The 17,802-nt window shown below is 47.3% G+C and overlaps 1 protein-coding gene across 2 annotated transcripts in view; it reads right to left on the minus strand.

Moving 5' to 3' along the window:
- The window catches only part of UBE2J2 (ubiquitin conjugating enzyme E2 J2), a 53,512-nt gene extending 52,520 nt beyond the window's left edge, over positions 1-992 (minus strand). The window contains exon 1 of one of the 2 annotated variants that reach the window (XM_077457602.1): positions 878-992. The gene's annotated coding sequence lies outside the window, so the exon portion shown is untranslated. The remainder of the gene's footprint in view (positions 1-877) is intronic. The other variant, XM_077457601.1, reaches the window with a different exon arrangement.
- Between the last annotated feature and the right edge of the window lie 16,810 nt (positions 993-17,802).

Genomic DNA, 17,802 nt, shown 5'->3' on the forward strand with positions numbered 1-17,802 from the left:
CTGAGAGGAGCGACTCGAGTCGCTCCGACTCAGAAAAAAGGTTCCTGTACTACTTTGGGGCGACTTCGGGGGCGACTTGCATTGACTTCTATACAGAAGTCCTCTGCAAGTCGCCGCTGAGGTCCGTGCAGGTCGCGGCGAGGCAAGTCGGAGACGCCTCGCCGCGCATCGCTGTGTGAACCGGCCCTAACATGACCGCACAATTGTCATTTAAAAAGTGACAGCGCTGAAAGCTGAAAAATTGCCTGGGCAGGAAGGGGGGAGGGGGGGGAGCCTGGTATTGAAGTGGTTAATGAATTAAAAAAAAAAAATTAACAGTAAAGTTATTTTTTTGTATAATGTGAAAGATGATGTTACACCGCGAAAATCGTGAGAGAATCGCGATCTTTATTCTAAGATTAAAAAAAATCACGATCGTCATTTTATCCAGAATGGTGCAGCTCTAGTATGTGGGGTGATCATGTGGGGGGTGGTCAGGAGATGAGGGCTCTCCATACCTCAGGCATTTGGGGATAATGGGCTCAGATTTGGGATTTAGGCCACATATGGACCAGCCCTGAACAATAACATTGGGGGGGGGGGGTAGGAAAAGAGCTCCCCCACACAGCTGTGGAAGCAGAAGTCCCAGCATGGCTCAGCATCAGCAGGCACAGGGTGACAGGCCATGCTGGGTTTTGTAGTACCTGTAGGGCCACAGGAGGGGGGAGGCAGTCAGCAATGGATGTCAGTGCCCACAAACACCACAGTCCCTCCCTTCCTCCTCCAGGGCCTGAGGAGACATGAGCCCAGCGGACGGTCCGTCCAGCTCCTCCCCCACTCTGCCCACCACCACTGCCCACCCCTCCCCCACTACCACACACCACTACTACCCCCTCACCTCTCTGCCAGGATCACCTAACCCCGTCTTCCCTTGTCTCCTCCTCGCTGTCCTGTTTCCTCCCCCGCTTCCAATATGGCCGAGACAGGCACTTTCACTTCCGCTTCCGATTGCGTGAAATGGAAGGCGTCATCTGTGAAGCTCCCGTGGCCATGGTAACTGGCTACGTCTCTCAACCCTCTGCTTTCTCCTTGCGCGCCCTCTGCTGGTTGTGCTCAGTTATGACACTTTTTGATAATGTAAACTCAGCTTCCTTAGCTTATCTCTCAGCAGGGTGACAACTTTGTCTGTTCTGCATCCAGCGTTTCCTGTATTTAAAAAAGCTGCTGTCTTGTTTGTTTTCAAAGCCAGATGTTTTACTTTTTGCTCCAAAAAGGGTTTGCAAGTAAAGAGAAAAGTGTCCACCTGTGCTTAGGGTTGCCACCTTTTGTCATACCCGAACACTTTAGTGGTGCACAGCAATTTTTTTTTTAATAGTATAAACTATACATATTTTTTTCTGTTAAATAACATTTCTTAATGTGAAGTTAATAACAAGAGTGCCCCCTTCATCAGAGTCCACAGATTTCCTTTTACATCAGAGTCCACAGAGTTCCCCTTTACATCAGAGTCCACAGGGTTTCCTTTTACATCAGAGTCCACAGAGTTCCCCTTTTACATCTAAACTCGTGGAGTTCCCTTTCACTGTAAGGGGTGTAGTCTAAGAAAATCAAATATTCATTTCCACATCGTAATTCAATTATTTCAAGCCTACTCTATAACTCTTAACAATCCTGAAGTTTGTAAACGTACTTTGTGAAGAATTTCAGACTGCAAGTTACATCTCTGATATCCACCCAGCAAAAGAAAATTTTATACAATCTTTGAAGAAACTAACATGCTTATGTCCTTGAATTATGTGTCATATACACTCAGGGCTGGTGCAAGAATTTTTGACACCATAGGCAAAGCATCATTTTGATGCCCCCCTTGGCCCCCCCCAACTCCACCCCATTTTCCCTGCCCAAGCAAACCTCACCTTTTTAATGAAGTGCCCATCAACGCAGCCTCACCAGCGCCAATCAATGTAGCCTCACCAGTGCCCATCAAATGCAGCCTCACCGGCGCCCTTTAATGCAGCCTCACCAGCGCCCATCAATGCAGCCTCACCAGCGCCCATCAAATGCAGCCTCACCGGCGCCCTTTAATGCAGCCTCCCCACCGCCCATCAAATGCAGCCTACCAGCACCCAACAATGCAGCCTCACCAGCGCCCATCAATGCAGCCTCACCAGCGCCCATCAAATGCAGCCTCACCACCTCCCATCAATGCAGCCTCACCAGCGCCCATCAAATGCAGCCTCACCGGCACCCTTTAATGCAGCCTCACCACCGCCCATCAAATGCAGCCTACCAGCACCCATCAGATGCAGCCTCACCAGCGCCCATCAATGCAGCCTCACCAGCACCCAACAATGCAGCCTCACCAGCACCCAACAATGCAGAATCACCAGCGCCCATCAAATGTAGCCTCATCAGCTCCCTACCAATGCAGCCTACCAGTGCCCATCAATGAATGTTTGCTTGCTTCCATTCATACGGGAGTCAGGACACAGACACAGTCCTCCACTGCCGCTGCGCCTCTGACACTATGTGTCTGCCTGCTGATGCTTAGACTTAGCTGCTTACTGCAGAGAGAAAAAAGTAGGAACACCAGTGGCTGTGCGTCCTAGGCAGCAGGGCACCCTATGCGGCTGCCTAGTTTGCCTAATGGTAGCACCGGCCCTGTATTCACTAGGACCTGTAAGTAGACACCACTGTGGTACACATTTCACAGAGCCTGCCTTCTGAACTACAGAGGAGTCAGTACAGGCAGTACTACTTGCAGGCAGCAAAGTACCATGGGATACATAGTTCTTAAAAATTGAAAGTAAACAACAGAGTAGAGGCTACAAAGTATGCAGGGAATCCAGAAAATTGTGGAAAAAGATGAACAGCAGATCGGCAAAACTCTCAACATCAAGTAAGCTTATGCTGGATTGTCAAAAATAACTATTGTTTATATTGATATTAAAATGCTGATGTTAAAAAATAAAAGGTGACCATAGAACTTCTTTAACACTTGCTTTGATAACTCTCTCAAAAATAGATACATTTTAATTTGTTGTGCTGAACTCCATCTAACTAAACTGTATCAATACTTGTTTAAAGCAATTATAAATGCTAATTTTTTTTTAAAATTGGTTCTGGTTGTAAAGACACAAGGTTTTTTTCCTGACAGACTCCATGGCAGCAACGTGTGGGTTAAGTCCCGCCTCCACTACCCTATAGGACACTACTCCCATAAATCTTTGCTCCCTGCCCATGGCCGTGTTCTTTTTTTGTCCTCCTCCGTAGGACCAGACGTATGGTCTTTCTACCTGAAGATTGCTCCCACACGGTTCCGTCGTTGGTTTGGCCGAAAAGCGACTGTGGACGAAGTTGTCGCATATCTCCGTTAAGCCCTAGCTACTAGCGGGGTATGGAGTGGGCAGTTGGATATAAGCGCTGGAGGAAAGCCAGGAGCCTAGCCACTGGCAGGCAGGCTGCGCATTTGGTCGGATAGCCCAGCTAAATAGCAGGTGACCTATTGTGCCCTAAGAAGTCCGGTATGTATTGTGCTTACCTTCGGCCTGGAGACGTTCGTGTGGGAGCGGTAAGATTGTTCCTCTTTTTTCATGGCAGCAGTTTGTGTTTGTTCTTTGCCTTCTTCCCTTCTTTTCTGTTCGTTTTTTCCTGTGTATAGGTATATGGGTTTAGACATTGCGGTCGGATTAGCCTGCGTTCCAGCCGTCGCTCACTTCCTGGTTTTCGTTAATACGTTCGTTCTGCGCATGCGCGAGTACGACTCAGGATCGAGGCTTGGTTCGCGCATGCGCGATAGCGGCAAAGTGACGCTATTCGCGCATGCGCGGTAGCGGCGCACGGGACGCGGTGATGACGTCATTAAGGCGCCTTATTTAAACATGGGATATAGCCTGCAAGCCTTGGGAATGCCTGCAGGTTATTTCGTGACTTCCCCTTGTCCAGGTTCTCTGCTGTGGAGGTAGGTGGCCTTCTGGGAAGATGGGGGTGGGCATGTGTGTGTGTTTATAAGCATCCTCAGCCTTACTTATATGTCTTTGCAGCAGTTATGGAGACCCTTAGAGATACGGATTCACCTCCGCCTGTATGTGGCCAGCCCTCTCATAATAGGTACTGTCTGGGGGGGAAGTAAGGGGGGGGGAGGGGTCCGGTATTAGTCAGTCTGTTATCTTTCCTTATCTGTATGTCTCTTCTATCTCTGTCTTAGCCCATCTAGATCAGAACAGCAACGCAGCTCAACGCACAGAGGAAGCGATTCTTCTAAATCTTACCACCGGCACTCATATTCCAAGTCTAAGCATCACGGCTCACCCTCTAGATCTGGGCGCCGTAGCGAGGATCGATCTCGCTCCTCCAGGGCTCATTCCAGCCACTCAGTTATCAACTCTTGCTGGGGATGCAGATCACAAGTTCCCATTGGAAAATCCCTGTGTGACCTCTGCTTTTCCAAAGCCTCTAGTGAGAGAGGGGGTACGGACCAGCAACTAAGATCCCTTGTGGAAAAAGTGGTGAAGGAGTCCCTCAAGGGGATCAGGGCCAATCAGACCCCTGTGCCTCAATCAGAGTCACCTCAGTCACCAGTCAGGGAGTCGCATGCTCAAGAGCTCTGGGAATCCTCTTTAACCAGCCATCATTCAGCTGCTGCTTCAGACAGTGAATCTGAGGAAGATAGTCCCTGTGTGGGTTTTGATTTTGCTTTACTTTCCCCCTTGGTGAAGGCCATCAGAGAGGCTTTGAACTGGGAAGATGAGGTGGCTAATCCTTCCAAGCAAAGGAAGTATTTTAAGCAACTTAAAAGGGAGCGTCTTAACTTTCCATTTCTGTCTGAACTTGGTGAGGTCATCACGGATGAATGGAGTAAAGTGGAGAAAAAGAATAGTATGCTCTCAAAAGTCCTAAGGTTATATCCCTTTAAGGAGGATGAGGTCAAGCATCTGGAATCGGCTCCTCTTGTGGATGCAGCGGTGATGAGACTAGTAAAACACGTGACCCTTCCTTTGGAGGATACAGTTTCATTTAAGGATGCTTTAGATAGACGGATTGATTCCGATTTAAAGAGAGTCTACCTCACTGCCGGTATGGCATGCAAGCCAGCATTGGCTTTAGCGGCAATGTCCAAAGCCATGGAAGTCTGGACGGACGGTGTGGATGATACCCTCAGAAACATTTCGGAGGAAGTCGCTAAAAGTTCTCCTATTCAGGAGTTACGGCTTGCTTCGGCTTTTCTGGGGGAGGCTTCGATTGACATCATCCGCCTAGTGTCCCGGGTTATGCTTTCGGCTGTAACCGCAAAGCGGGCCCTATGGCTCCGTCCCTGGCTGGCTGATCCAGCTTCAAAACAGGTGTGGTGCCGTATCCCTTTTGAAGGTTCTTCCCTTTTTGGGAATAAATTGGATAGCGCCATATCCCGGGCCACTGGTGGTAAATCGGGGTTTCTTCCTCAGGACAGACGTCTAAAAAGCCAGAAGAGATTTTTTTCCTAAAAAACAGTATCAGGAGCAAGCCAGGGAGGCCCGTAGCTATAGACCGGGTCGGGAATATTCTAGATCATGGAAATCAAGGCAGTCATCCTTCAAGAAATCTGCCAAGAGCAGTGCGACAGGAGAGAGGGAACCAACCAAATCTTTTTGAGATTGGGCCCGCTCAGATAGGCCAGGTGGGGGCTCGTCTTCTACATTTTCGGCATGTCTGGGCGGCCTCAATCAAGGACTTCTGGACCGTCAGAACGGTCTCTTCAGGCCATTCTTGGACCTTCAGCAGGTCCCCAAGACTAAAGTTTGTTCCCACCTCCCTTCCAGCCTCAGAAGAAAAAAGGCAGATCTTGTTGGCCTACGTGAAATCTTTATTGGCTCAAGGCGCTGCCGTACCCGTGCCAGACGATCAACGAGGGAGAGGAATTTATTCTCCTCTTTTTATGGTCCAAAAGAAAAACGGTTCTTGGAGACCAGTCATAGACCTTACACATCTGAATCATTTTATCAGAAAGGAAAGGTTCAAGATGGAAACCTTGTCGACAATACAACAGTCAGTCCAGTCAGGCGACTGGATGATTTCAATAGATCTAAAGGACGCGTACTTTCATGTCCCTGTGGCAGAAGATTTTCAGCAGTTTCTGCGATTTTCAGTAGGAAAACTACATCTCCAGTTCGTTTGTCTCCCGTTCGGACTTTCAACATCCCCCCGAGTGTTTTCAAAAGTGTTGTTGGCCGTAGTGGCTCTATTGAGAACCAAGGGAATTCGTCTTCACCACTATTTAGACGATCTTCTGCTGCTAGCCCAGGACAGAGACCGTCTGTTAGTGCACAAGGAGCAGGTCATCTCCACTCTTCAAGAATTCGGTTGAATCCTGAATCTAGAAAAGAGTCAGTTAATTTCTTCCCAGTCTCTGGTATTCCTAGGCGCACTCTTCAACACAGTGAGGGGTACCATCTCATTACCCGAGGAGAAAGTAGTGGTAATTCGGGACAGAATCCGTCCGGCCCTCTCAGCCTCCCATCTTCCGGCTCTTCAGTGCTTGAGAATTATTGGCACCATGGTGGCAACGATTCCGATGGTGAAGTGGGCCCAATGGAAGATGAGACCGTTTCAAAAAGGTTTTCTTCACCAATGGCTAGGCGACAAGACTCAACCTATCCGGATCACATCTTCAATGAGAATCTCTCTGCCCTGGTGGCTTCAGAAGGTGAACCTATTCAATTGTCATTCCATTCTCCCCATCTCGTGGATAACAATAACTTCGGATGCCAGCAACAGGGGCTGGGGCACCCACTGTTTGTCGGAAGTAGCACAAGGCACCTGGGACTTCCCTTCCAGGGGGACGGTGTCGAATATTCTAGAATTGAGGGCAGCCTTTCAGGCACTCCTGGCCTTTCGTCATCTGGTCTCAGGAACCTCGGTCCTACTCAGACTAGACAACACAACAGCAGTGGCATATATAAGGAGACAAGGAGGTGCTCGGAGTCTCTCCCTTCTTCAGGAGGTAGAGCCAATCATGTCTTGGGCTCAGAAGAACCTGGTCAACATTACAGCAACTTATGTTCCAGGAACACAGAATGTCCAGGCGGACTTTCTGTCTCGAGTCAGTCTGGACAACAACGAATGGTCCCTTCACGTAGAAGTTTTCAGGTGGATTCTAACATTGTGGTTCGTCCCAGAGGTCGACCTATTTGCCTCCCCTTGCAACAAGAAACTGGCAAGATACTATTCCAGGTTTCGGGATCCTCAGGCCTACGGAGTGGATGCTCTGACGGATCGATGGTGGTTCAACAAAGCCTACGCCTTTCCTCCAACTCCTATTATTCTACAGTTCCTGCGGAGACTCAAATCAGAAGCAGTAGAGGTGATAGCTGTAATACCTTATTGGCCCAACAGGCCATGGTTTCCGCTTCTAATGCTCCTCAGTGTCAGGGATCCGATTCCCTTACCTCTCAGATCCGATCTTCTGTCCCAGGGCTCGAAGCTCCATCCCTGCCCGGCCCATCTATGTCTGAGGGTCTGGTTTTTGAGAGGGGAAGGTTAGAGGCTCTGGGTTGTCCAAAGGAGGCCATCCCTACTCTCATGAGTGCTAGAAGGAAAAGTACCAACCAGGTGTATGAGAGGATTTGGTCTAGATTCACAAATCACTTATCTTCCAGGTCTTGCTCCGATGGTAATTTGACGGTTCAGGATGTTCTGAGTTTCTTACAGTCCGGACTAGACATTCCCCTATCTGTCAGCGCTCTTCGTGTGCAAGTCTCGGCAATTTCAGCCTTTTCTGGAATATCTTGGGCTAAACATCCTTTGGTTCAGCAATTTTTTAAAGGAGCAATTAGACTTAGACCACAGAGGAAACCCAGATTCCCCAAGTGGGATTTACCCTTAGTTCTCGACTTCTTCTCTCAACTGGACAGATCACTTTCAGTCAAAGAATTGTCCCTAATGACATCTTTTTTGGTAGCCATATCCTCAGCGAAGAGAGTCTCTGAGATTCAGTCTTTAGGATCAAAGGAACCTTTCCTCACATTCTTCCCTGACAGAGTGGTCCTAGTGCCAATGCTGGGTTCAAACCCAAAGGTTACCTCGGTCTTCCACGAAAATCAGGACATTACTCTTCCTACCTTTAATTCTGCTGGGAGTCAGGATCTTCATCCTCTCGACATGGGAATTATTCTGAAACGGTACCTGGAGGCGACAGCTTCTTTCCGGCAATCGGATTACCTTTTTGTTCTTTTTCATGGCAAAAACAAAGGCCTTAGGGCTTCGGTCAGATCCATCTCCACGTGGGTGGTTCAGGCGATCCAGTGGGCTTATAAAGAGAAGGGCTTGGCTCCTCCTGAGGCGGTTACGGCACATTCCACGAGAAGTCTCTCTACTTCTTGGGCAGCTTCACGTCATGTGGCTCCTGAGGTTATCTGCAAGGCTGCCTCTTGGTCGTCCATTCATACATTTATGGCTCACTATTGTGTCGAACCTGCCAGTTTATCTTCTGTTGATTTTGGTTTAAAGGTGCTGTCAGTGGACAGTGTTAAATAAATCTTGGTTCAGCATTTTTGCCCACCCGAGTGTGTTTGGCGAGTTATTTCCCACACGTTGCTGCCATGGAGTCTGTCAGGAAAACGGAAAATTCCTATCAAAATACTTACCGTAATTTTCCTTTCCTGATGGACTCCATGGCAGCAGGAGTTCCCTCCCAAAATGGCTGGAGTAGGCTAGTTATCGAACACGGCCATGGGCAGGGAGCAAAGATTTATGGGAGTAGTGTCCTATAGGGTAGTGGAGGCGGGACTTAACCCACACGTTGCTGCCATGGAGTCCATCAGGAAAGGAAAATTACGGTAAGTATTTTGATAGGAATTTTCCGTTTTCCTTCATGCTTTCTATTAATGGAGGTAAAATACTTTCTGTGTGCAGCAGCCTCCTTAGCCCCCCTAATACTTACCTGAGCCTCCTCTAGATCCAGCAATGTCAAGGAGAGATGTGCCTCTCTGGGGATTCACACACCCTGATTGGCATTTGGCAGCAGTGGGAGCCATTGCTGCTGTCAATCACAGCCAGTGAGCCATGAGATGGAGGGAGTGAGGCCGAGCCGCGGTTCCGGACACACAGACACACAGAGCCGCGGGTCGGGAACACTCCTCTTGGGTGCTCCCAGAACAAGCTGGTTGTGGGGGCACCCGGCAGGAGGAAGGAGCCAGAAGCGCCAGCGTGAGACCCGAGAAGAGGAGGATCCGAGCTGCTCTGTGCAAAACCACTACACAGAGCAGGTAAGTATAACATCTTTGTTATTTTACCACTTGCCGACCAGCCGCCTTCAATATACTGCGGCAGTTCGGCACAATCCCGTGGAATTTTGGTAGCTGTATGTTGGCTCCTTTAAGCGGGATAGCAGGAGCGCCCGCTGCAATGCGGGGGTATAGATACTCATGGGTGACGCACGCGATGACCGCTGTATAATTGTCAAATGTCCCACAAATGTGTCAAATGTGTCCGATGTGTCCAGCATAATGTCGCAGTCACGATAAAAATCGCAGATCTCCGCCATTACTTGTAAAAAATAAATAATAATAAAAATGCCATAAATCTATCCCCTACAGGCATACCCCACTTTTAAGTACACAATGGGGTTTATTTACTAAAGCTGGAAAGTGCAAAATCAGACTCACTTCTGCATAGAAACCAATGAGCTTCTAGCCCCAGCTTGTTCAATGAAGCTTTTGTAATAAAATCTGTAAGCTCATTGGTTTCTGTGCAGAAGTGAGCCTGATTTTACACTTCCCAGCTTTAGTAAATAAAGCCCATTGCGTACTTAAAAGTGGGGTATGCCTATATTTTGATGACGCTATAACTTTTGCGCAAACCAATCAATATACGTTTATTGCAATTTTTGTTACCAAAAATATGTAAAATACATATTGGCCTAAACTGAGAAAAAAATTAGCTTTTTTTTAAAAAAAATGGGGAAATTTATTATAGCAAAAAGTATAAAATTATTGTGTTTTTTTCAAAATTGACGCTCTTTTTTGTTTATAGCGCAAAAAAAATAAAAACCACAGAGATGATCAAATACCACCAAAAGAAAGCTCTATTTATGAGGAAAAAAGGACGTCAATTTTATTTGGGTACAGCATCTCACGACTGCGTAATTGTCAGTTAAAATGACCCAGCGCTGCATTGCGATAAATGGCCTGGTCATTAAACAGCTAAATCTTCTGGGGAAAAAAACAAGGCTTTACTATCACTTTAAAATAACATACATGGTATAATACTTACCTGCTCTGTGGTTTTGCAGAAAGCAGTCCTGATCCTCCTCTTCTCGGGTCCCCTGCTGGCGCTCCTGGCTCCTCCCTCCCACCAAGCACCCACTATAGCAAACCGCTTGTTCTGGGGGCACCCGTGCATGCTGACTCTCGAGCCCTGCCCTGCTTGTCCATTAACACACAGAGTGTGGCTCGAAACCACCTCCTGCTCCTTCCTTGCTGGCTGTGATTCCTGCAGCTGTCTCTAAGTCAACTGAGGAGAAAAGACAGAGAAAGCCACTCATAGGTGTGCCCACGGGGTGTGCCGAGTGTGCCTGGGCACACCCTAATCACCTTGTATGCATACTTCCCAACCACCCTGGATTGGACAGGACAGTCCCAAGCAGAGCCGGGACAAGGGGTGGGCAGGAGGGACGATTGCCCCTGGCGCAATGGTTTATTGCAGGGGTAGGGGGTACCCTGACCCTAACCCTAAGGGAAAGGGGGGCGCAGTTTGGCATCTTTGCCCTGGGCGCTGGATAACATTGCCCTGGCACTGATCCCAAGATTTGAAATAAATCTCTGTGTCCTTCCAATTCAGGCTGAATCCCAGAGTCCAGTACCGGAACACGTTCAAGCACATGGCTCCTCTAGCCTGAAGGGGTGAAGCACTGTCCTTCCCTGTGTGTCTCCTGCAACTGCGCTTGTCACAGGCAGCTACAGAAGAAACAGTGTTTGTTTATTCCGGGGGGGGGGAGGTTGTAAAGGTCAACACACGGAGTAGGGAGACAGGGATATTATTTATTGTGATTGGCTTGATTGAGGGGGCAGGTGCTAAGGGCGGTGCGACAGTGGAGATGGGGCTATAAGCCAATCACAGTCAAGCAAAGCCGTGCCACCTCCCCGTGCTGTCGTTAAGTACTCACCCCCTTACCGTCACTAACAAACAGTGCTTTCTCTGTAGATGCCTAAGACTAGTGCAGCTGCAGAGGAGACAGAGAGAGAAGCATGGCTTACTATTTTTCTTCTCCCTAGGACTCTTCACAGTACTCAGGGTACTGCAGCTCCGGCTCTTCTCCCCCCTTTTATATTCCCTGCTCCAATAGCCAGGGCTATCAGTTGCTGACATTTAGCCCTATAAACAGAATAAAAAACAGCGCCAATCTAAGTGCAGTATTGTTGAATCAAAGACATTTAATTTGTGAAGTTATGCACTCACACTCTACCAGAAGGTTTCAGGCACATCATGTATCTAGAGGGCATCGCAGGGCTCTCGAGGAGAAGCGGTAACTCGTTCGGCTGTATCTCTCGTCCGGTGGTTCCCAGCGTCGCACGGCTTGGTGTAACAGCGTCAGGGAGGTCCGTTCGTCCGTTCGTTGTTATGTTGAGGGGCGCACTGCGATGACGTTTCGTTGTGGTTTACGTTGCACGCGTTCGGAGCATGCGTGCTCCTTCATCAGGCATCTGGACATTTAGCCCTGCCTACTGGAATAGGGAATAGGGAATAGGGGATGGGGGTGAAGACCTGGAGCTGCAGTACACTGAGTACTGTGAAGAGTCCAGGGAGAACTGAGGTAAGCAGTACAGAGGTGAGACAGACAGTCACTTCCTACAGCACTCTGTGTCACTACTGACCTCTGAACTCCACCTCAGTTAGAACTAACCTCTGAACTCTGCTTCACTTAGTATTGACTTCTGAAGTCCACCTCACTTAGTTTGGCCTCTGAACTCCGCCTCATATAGTACTAACATCTGAACTCCGCCTCATATAGTACTAACATCTGAACTCCACCTTACTTAGTACTGACTTCTGAACTCCGCCTCAGTATTGTCCTCTGAACTCTGCCTCACTGAGTACTAACCTCTGAACTCTGCTTCCCTTTGGATTGACCTCTGAACTCTACCTCATTTAGTACTGATCTCTGAACTCCATCTCAGTACTGACCTCTGAACTCCGCCTCACTTAGTTTTGACCACTGAACTCCACCTCACTTAGTATTGACCTCTGAACTCCGCCTCATTTAGTACTGAACTCCATCTAGGTACTGACCTCTGAACTCTGCCTCGCTTAGTACTAACCTCTAAACTCTGCTTCACTTAGTTTTGATCTCTGAACTCCGCCTCACTTAGTACTAACCTCTAAACTCTGCTTCACTTAGTATTGACCTCTGAACTCAGCCTCACTTAGTACTAACCTCTAAACTCTGCTTCACTTAGTACTGACCTCTGTACTCTGCCTCACTTAGTATTGACCTCTGAACTCTGCCTCACTTAGTACTGACCTCTGAACTCTGCCTCACTTAGTACTGATCTCTGAACTCTGCTTCACTTAGTACTGACCCCTGAACTCCGCCTCTCTTAGTACTGACCTCTGAATTCCGCCTCTCTTAGTATTTACCCCTGAACTCTGCCTCAATTAGTATTAACCTCTGAACTCTGCCTCTGTTTTGGCCTCTAAACTCCTCCTCACTTAGTCTTGACCTCTGAACTCCGCCTCACTTAGTACTAACCTCTAAACTCTGCTTTACTTAGTATTGCCCTTTGAACTCTGCCTCATTTAGTACTGACCTCTGAACTCCATCTCAGTATTGACCTCTGAACTCCGCCTCACTTAGTACTAACCTATAAACTCTGCTTCACTTAGTATTGACCTCTGAACTCTGCCTCACTTAGCATTGACTTCTGAACTCTGCCTCACTTAGTATTGACCTCTGAACTCTGCCTCACTTAGTAATGACCTCTGAACTCTGCCTCACTTGGTACTGATCTCTGAACTCTGCCTCAATTAGTATTTACCCCCAAAATCTTCTTCAATTAGTATTAACTTCTGAACTCTGCCTCCGTTTTGGCCTCTGAACTCCGCCTCACGTTGAACAAACCTCTGAGCTCTGCTTCACTTAGTACTGACCCCTGAACTCCGTCTCTCTTAGTACTGACCTCTGAACTCCACCTCTCTTAGTATTTACCCCCGAACTCTGCCTCAATTAGTATTAACCTCTGAACTCTGTCTCTGTTTTGTCCTCTAAACTCCGCCTCACTTAGTTTTGACCTCTGAACTCCGCCTCACTAGTTTTGACCTCTGAACTCAGCCTCACTTAATACTGACCTCTGCCCTCCATCTCAGTACTGACCTCTGAACTCTGCCTCACTTAGTTTTGATCTCTGAACTCCACCTCACTTAGTACTAACCTCTAAACTCTGCTTCACTTAGTATTGACCTCTGAACTCTGCCTCACTTAGTACTAACCTCTAAACTCTGCTTCACTTAGTATTGACCTCTGAACTCTGCCTCACTTAGTATTGACCTCTTAACTCTGCCTCACTTAGTATTGACCTCTGAACTCTGCCTCACTTAGTACTGACCTCTGAACTCTGCCTCGCTTAGTATTGACCTCTGAACTCTGCCTCACTTAGTATTGACCTCTGAACTCTGCCTCGCTTAGTATTGACCTCTGAACTCCACCTCATTTAGTACTGAACTCTGAACTCCATCTCAGTACTGACCTCTGAACTCCACCTCACTTAGTACTAACCTCTAAACTCTGCTTCACTTAGTATTGACCTCTGAACTCTGCCTCACTTAGTAATAACCTCTAAACTCTGCCTCACTTAGTACTAACCTCTAAACTCTGTTTCACTTAGTATTGACTTCTGAACTCTGCCTCACATAGTACTAACCTCTAAACTCTGCTTCACTTAGTATTGACCTCTGAACTCTGCCTCACATAATATTGACTTCTGAACGCTGCCTCACTTAGTATTGACTTCTGAACTCTGCCTCACTTAGTATTGACCTCTAAACTCTGCTTCACTTAGTATTGACCTCTGAACTCTGCCTCACTAAGTAATGACCTCTGAACTCTGCCTCACTTAGTACTGATCTCTGAACTCTGCCTCAATTAGTATTTACCCCCAAAATCTTCTTCAATTAGTATTAACTTCTGAACTCTGCCTCCGTTTTGGCCTCTGAACTCCGCCTCACGTTGAACAAACCTCTGAGCTCTGCTTCACTTAGTACTGACCCCTGAACTCCGTCTCTCTTAGTACTGACCTCTGAACTCCACCTCTCTTAGTATTTACCCCCGAACTCTGCCTCAATTAGTATTAACCTCTGAACTCTGTCTCTGTTTTGTCTTCTAAACTCCGCCTCACTTAGTTTTGACCTCTGAACTCCGCCTCACTAGTTTTGACCTCTGAACTCCGCCTCACTTAATACTGACCTCTGCCCTCCATCTCAGTACTGACCTCTGAACTCTGCCTCACTTAGTTTTGATCTCTGAACTCCACCTCACTTAGTACCAACCTCTAAACTCTGCTTCACTTAGTATTGACCTCTGAACTCTGCCTCACTTAGTATTGACCTCTTAACTCTGCCTCACTTAGTATTGACCTCTGAACTCTGCCTCACTTAGTACTGACCTCTGAACTCTGCCTCGCTTAGTATTGACCTCTGAACTCTGCCTCACTTAGTATTGACCTCTGAACTCTGCCTCGCTTAGTATTGACCTCTGAACTCCACCTCATTTAGTACTGAACTCTGAACTCCATCTCAGTACTGACCTCTGAACTCCACCTCACTTAGTACTAACCTCTAAACTCTGCTTCACTTAGTATTGACCTCTGAACTCTGCCTCACTTAGTACTAACCTCTAAACTCTGCCTCACTTAGTACTAACCTCTAAACTCTGTTTCACTTAGTATTGACCTCTGAACTCTGCCTCACATAGTACTAACCTCTAAACTCTGCTTCACTTAGTATTGACCTCTGAACTCTGCCTCACATAATATTGACTTCTGAACGCTGCCTCACTTAGTATTGACTTCTGAACTCTGCCTCACTTAGTATTGACCTCTAAACTCTGCTTCACTTAGTATTGACCTCTGAACTCTGCCTCACTAAGTAATGACCTCTGAACTCTACCTCACTTAGTAGTGAACTCTGCCTCACTTAGTACTGATCTTTGAACTCTGCCTCAATTAGTATTTTCCCCCGAAATCTGCCTCAATTAGTATTAACCTCTGAACTCTGCCTCCGTTTTGGCCTCTGAACTCCGCCTCACTTGGTACTAATCTCTGAAAGCTGCTTCACTTAGTACTGACCCCTGAACCCCGCCTCTCTTAGTACTGACCTCTGAACTCTGCCTCTCTTAGTATTTACCCCCGAACTCTGCCTCAATTAGTATGAACCTCTGAACTCTGCCTCCGTTTTGGCCTCTAAATTCCATCTCACTTAGTACTGACCCCTGGACTCCGCCCCTCTTAGTACTGACCCCTGAACTCTGCCTCTCTTTGTATTGAACCCTGAACTCTGCCTCACTTAGTACTAACCTCTAAACTCTGCTTCACTTAGTATTGACCTCTGAACTCTGCCTCTCTTAGTATTGACCTCGGAACTCCGCCTCATTTAGTACTGACCTCTGAACTCCATCTCAGTACTGACCACTGAACTCCGCCTCACTTAGTACTAACCTCTAAACTCTGCTTCACTTAGTATTAACCTCTGAACTCCGCCTCAGTTTGTACTAACCTCTAAACTCTGCTTCACTTAGTATTGACCTCTGAACTCTGCCTCACTTAGTATTGACTTCTGAACTCTGTCTCACTTAGTATTGACCTCTGAACTCTGCTTCACTTTGTACTGATCTCTGAACTCTGCTTCACTTAGTACTGACCTCTGAACTCTGCTTCACTTAGTATTGACCTCTGAACTCTGCCTCATTTAGTAATGACCTCTGAACTCTACCTCAATTAGTATTTACCCCCGAAATCTGCCTCAATTAGTATTATCCTCTGAACTCTGCCTCCGTTTTGGCCTCTGAACTCCGCCTCACTTAGTACTAACCTCTGAACGCTGCTTCACTTAGTACTGACCCCTGAACTCCGCCTCTCTTAGTACTGACCTCTGAACTCCGCCCTCTTAGTATTTACCCCCAAACTCTGCCTCAATTAGTATGAAACTCTGAACTCTGCCTTCGTTTTGGCCTCTAAACTCCTCCTCACTTACTACTGACCCCTGGACTCCGCCTCTCATAATACTGACCCCTGAACTCTGCCTCTCTTTGTATTGAACCCTGAACTCTGCCTCACTTATTACTGACCTCTGAACCCTGTAGTAGGTGATGCAGAGCTCAGTGACTCAGAGGTCAGTACTAAGTGAGGCAGTGTTCAGAGGGCAATACTAAATGAAGCAGAGTTCAGAGGTTGGTACTAAGTGGGGCAGAGTTTACGGGTCAGTACCAGTGGTGTGGAGGGCTCAAAATTACACAAACTAAAATCACCCCCCGCCACGGGAGCATGGCCCGCTACTAAGCAAATCCCCGACATGGGAGACAAACGATGGTGATAACCAGCCATCCCCTGCCGCGGGAGAGTAATGGTGGTGATCACCTGCCATTGCCGCAAGGGAGACACGAGACACTCTGAATGTGCCTTACCTTGCCATAGGGGGATGGAAGAGTCAGGCCACTCCAACAAGCACACAATGAGACATCCTCCGCCTGGCCATACAGGAACAGGAAGTATGTCCTGAGACACGATTTGCCATGCTTCCTGATTGTCCGGGAGTAGGATCAGTGTGTCAATAGCGAATATTCATTCGCTTTTGCCACACAAGTAGGTGTGATCAGGATGCAGTGCTCTGTGCGGCAAGCCCACCATTTTTTTAAAGCCTCTGGCTCTAATCACATACTTCTAAAAACATCCATAGTCCAGCGCCCTGTATGTAGATCAGAGAGACAGACACATATATAGGAGGGGTCAGATATACAGTGGTGTGAAAAAGTGTTTGCCCCCTTCCTCATTTCCTGTTCCTTTGCATGTTTGTCACACTTAAGTGTTTCGGAACATCAAACCAATTTAAAGAATAGTCAAGGACAACACAAGTAAACACAAAATGCAATTTGTAAACGAAGGTGTTTATTATTAAAGGTGAAAAAAAATCCAAACCATCATGGCCCTGTGTGAAAAAGTGATTGCCCCCCTTGTTAAAACATACTATAACTGTGGTTGTCCACACCTGAGTTCAATTTCTCTAGCCACACCCAGGCCTGATTATTGCCACACCTGTTCACAATCAAGGCATCACTTAAATAGGAGCTGCTTGACACAGTAAGGTCCACCAGAAGATCCTTAAAAGCTACACATCATGCCGAGACCCAAAGAAATTCAGGAACAATTGAGAAAGAAAGTAATTGAGATCTATCAGTCTGGAAAGGGTTATAAAGCCATTTCCAAAGCTTTGGGAATCCAGCGAACCACAGTGAGAGCCATTATCCACAAATGGCGAAGACATGGAACAGTGGTGAACCTTCCCAGGAGTGGCCGGCCGCCCAAAATTACCCCAAGACCACAGGGATGACTCATCCAAGAGGTCACAAAAGACCCCACAACAACATCCAAGGAACTGCAGGCCTCACTTGCCTCAGTTAAGGTCAGCGTTCATGCCTCCACCATCAGGAAAAGACTGGGCAAAAATGGCCTGCATGGCAGAGTTCCAAGGAGAAAACCACTGCTGAGCAAAAAGAACATCAAAGCTCGTCTCAATTTCTCCACAACACATCTTGATGATCCCCAAGACTTTTGGGACAACATTCTGTGGACCGATGAGACA

Source organism: Lithobates pipiens, unplaced genomic scaffold, assembly GCF_037356315.1.
Source record: "Lithobates pipiens isolate NorthernLeopardFrog02 unplaced genomic scaffold, aLitPip1_a1.2 Scaffold_27, whole genome shotgun sequence".
Taxonomy (NCBI): domain Eukaryota; kingdom Metazoa; phylum Chordata; class Amphibia; order Anura; family Ranidae; genus Lithobates; species Lithobates pipiens.